The sequence below is a fragment of the Trichechus manatus genome, unplaced genomic scaffold (assembly GCF_000243295.1).
Source record: "Trichechus manatus latirostris isolate Lorelei unplaced genomic scaffold, TriManLat1.0 scaffold00009, whole genome shotgun sequence".
Classification (NCBI taxonomy): Eukaryota; Metazoa; Chordata; class Mammalia; order Sirenia; family Trichechidae; genus Trichechus; species Trichechus manatus.
Window position 1 is genome coordinate 21,953,118 of NW_004443945.1, and position 4,037 is coordinate 21,957,154.

A 4,037-nucleotide genomic window follows, 5' to 3' on the forward strand; every position below is an offset into this window, starting at 1 on the left:
ATGCCTTTGCATAGTCAATAAAACACAGGTAAACATCTTTTTGGTATTCTCTGCTTTCAGCCAGGATCCATCTGACATCAGCAATGATATCTTTTGTTCTACATCCTCTACTGAATCCTCCTTGAATTTCTGACAGTTCCCTGATAAAGTACTGCTACAACCGCTTTTGAATGATCTTCAGCAAAATTTTACTTGTTCGATAATTTCTGCATTCTATTGGATCACCTTTCTTTGGAAGGGGCACAAATATGGATCTCTTCTAGTTGGGTGGCTAGGTAGATGTCTTCCAAATTTCTTGGCAAAGACAAGTGAGCACCTACAACGTTGCATCCCTTTGTTGAAACATCTCAGTTGTTATTCCATCAGTTCCTGGAGGCTTGTTTTTTGCCAATGCCTTCAGTGCTGCTTGAACTTCTTCCTTCAGTACCATTGGTTCTTGATCACATGCTACCTCTTGAAATGGTTGAACATCAACCAATTCTTTTTGGCGTGACTCTGTGTATTTCTTCCATCTACTTTTGATGCTTCCTGCGTCACTCAATATTTTGCCCATAGAATCCTTCAAAATTGCAACTTGAGGCTTGAATTTTTTCTTCAGTTCTTCCAGCTTGAGAAATACCAAGGGCATTCTTCCCTTTTGGTTTTCTAACTCTAGGTCTTTGTGCATTTCATTATAATATTTTACTTTGTCTTCTCGAGCTGCCCTTTGGAATCTTCTGTTCAGCTCTTTTACTTCATCATTTCTTCCATTTGCTTTAGCTACTCGATGTTCAAGAGCAAGTTTCAGAGTCTCTTCTGACATCTATTTTGGTGTTTTTTTTTCCTGTCTTTTTAATGACCTTTTACTTTCTTCATGTATAATGTCCTTGATGTCTTCCCACAAATCGTCTGGTCTTCGGTCATTAGTGTTCAGTGTGTCAAATCTATTCTTGAGATGGTCTTCAAATTCAGGTGGGATATACACAAGGTAGTATTTTGGCTCTCGTGGACTTGACCACCTACCCCACTAAATAACGATCATGATTTCTCAGCTAAGGACATTGAAGCTAAGAGGAGTTAAGAAATTTGTCCAACAAGATCACACAGCCTAAAAGTGCTGGCACAGAGATTTGAGCACAAACTCAACTGTTTTTTATTATATTACACTGCCCCCTAGACTAAGACAGAGTAGGAAGAAAGGCCTGGCAATCTACTTCCAAAACTGCCAATGAAAACCCTACGGATCACAATGGTCTGATTTGCAACCAATCATGATGGATGGTGCAGGACCAGGCAGTGTTTCGTTCCATTGTGCGTGGGGTCACCATGAGTCAGGGGCCGACTTGATGGCAGCTAACAACAACACACTGCTCCCTAAAGCCAGTTATCATCTACAAGCCCCCATACTTTCTCTGTTACAGATCATCTGAATATCCCTTGTTTCTTCAGACTTTCCTGCTTGGTTGACATGTTCTCCAGAACTCTCCTGATATTCTGGAGATCATCATGCTCCCATTTGTCAATGTGTCTCTCAAAATGCAGCATCTTAGACCAGAATACCATGCCCAGTGTGGCCGGACCAGTACAGTGGTCAGGACCTCTTGCTTGCCCCAGGATGGCTTCACTGAGCTTCAAAGCATAGCAGCTCTTATCACACATTTGGGCTGGGCTGATATTGGCCTGGAGTACCTGGGTAGTGTAAATAGTTAATGCACTCAGCTGTTAATTGAAGGGTTGGAGGTTTCTGTCCAGCCAGAAGCTCTTCAGAAGAAAGGCCTGGCAATCTATGGCCAACAAATCAGCCATTGAAAACCTTATGGAGCACAGTTCTATTCCGACAGAAATGGGGTTGCATTGAGTCAGAATCAATGGAAACAGATTGTTTGGATCTTGTATAGCTACAAGCCCAGGTCTTTTTTTTTTTTTTTTTTAATGAGCTAGTTTTAAATCAGACTTCATCTATCCTTTACTTATACCATTGATTATAATGAGTCTCAATGGGATTTTGTTGGATTCATTTCTCGGTTTTGAGAGTATTTCAATTTGTTCTATAGCATATTAGCTGCCTCTCTGGCTTTAGGTTATCTAAACATTTTAAAAGTGGGTCTTCTATGTTGTGATACAAGTCACTGACATGAATGTTGAACATGCCGGGACCAAGGGCAGAGCCTTGAGACATCCCATTAGAAACCTCTCATAGGGTGGCTGTTAATCGATTAATTAATGCTCTTTAGATACAGTTATCTACCCAGCTGTGATTCCAATGAGCTAGTTTTAACCCTCCATTTCTCCTCCTCTTTCACAGTTTATATAATAAAAGAGTTTGCAAAATACCTTGCTGCGATTTGTCCAAAACATCCTTTCTCCAATTGTATTCTGTGGAACACTAGTTCAATGGAATAATGTTTAAACAGGTTTCTTTGGTGCAGAACTTCTCGGAGCCTTTGTCATGGATTGAATTGTGTCCCCTCAAAATGTGTGTCAACTTGGTTAGGCTATGATTCCCAGTATTGTGTGTTTGTCCTCCATTTTGTGATTGTAACTTTATGAGGATTAGGGTGGGATTGTGACACCCTTACCCAGGTCACATCCCTGAGCTAATGTAAAGGGAACTTCTCTGGGGTTTTCAATAAATAAAAGGAAAGGGAAGCGATCAGAGAGGGGGGACCTCATGCCACCAAGAAAGCAGTGCTGGGAGCAGAGCGCATCCTTTGGACCCAGGGTTCCTGCACAGAGAAGTTCCTAGTCCAGGAGAAGATTGATGACAAGGACTTTCCTCCAGAGCTGACAAAGAAAGACTTCCCCTGGAGCTGACACCCTGAATTTGGACTTCTAGCCTACTAGACTGTGAGAGAATAAATTTCTCTTTGTTTAAGCTATCCACTTGTGGTATTTCTGTTATAGCAGCACTAGATGACTAAGACAGACTTTAATGAGCTAATGTGCACTCTGTATCTCTAAGAGCAAGCTATTGCATACTGGGTTTCTCAAACTCCCCCTCACAGTTGACTTTTGTTTTGTTTTGTTTTGTTTTAGCTTAGGTGGGATTTGTGCTTTGAGATTACTGGTTTGCATTATTCTCTTGATCTTCTAACCTGACAGCCCTGTGAAAAAAGGACATGACATTAGCGTTGTAAGACTTGTTCTTAGTGAACCTCTGTTAATGCCTTGTGATCAATGCTTTCTTCTGTAAGTGATGAATGCTTTCTTCAATGGTTACAGAGCACCTTTTAATCATCTCCTCTAGAATTTACTGTGGATTAATACTGTGCAATTTTCAAAATCCACCTCTTCTCCCTTCTCCCCTGATTCAACACTTTGTTTTTCAGGATTTAACCCACAAATGGCTCTGAAATTCAGCACCATGATATTTACTGAACCAGGAGGCTAGAGCTTTGACATTTTTAACTCAGGGGCTGCCTTGGGCTTCAGTTCCCACCTACCAACGTAGTTCTGACTTCCAGTTTGAATATCATTCTTCTTGCCAGAAAACATATAAGCAAAATCTAAATAACTCAATCTCATGGTCAAGGCAGATTCCTAACTGATCCTGGCTTTCATGCTATTCCTACTGCTTCCCATTGCCTTCCTGACTTCTCTTTGCTAATGTGTATTCATTTCCTTCTAGACCCAGCTGGCTGATCTCTCATTTCATTCAAGTCTCTGACTAATATCTTTCTCTTTTTTTATTCATTTGCTATGCATGTATTGACTTGCCCTGTTTTCTCTATCATCTATGTACTAACTCATTCATCCAACACATATTTGCTGAGTACCTACTGTGTGGCAAGCACTGTGCTAGGTTTTGGGTAACTGAGAGTGAACAAGCCAAACTACAGTCTTGGATTTAGTAACATAGCAGGGAAGACAGACATTGAGCAGGAGCTAGGGTTACAAAAGGAGATGGATAGTGCTACGAGGGTGACGAGATAGTTTGGGTGTCAGTAAAGGTCTTTCTATAGAAGTGAAGTTCCTTCCAAATGAGTATTAAAGGATGAGTATGAGTTTATTCCTCCACCTGTCAGTTTTTTGAACGTTGTAGCCTGCATGTTGCTATG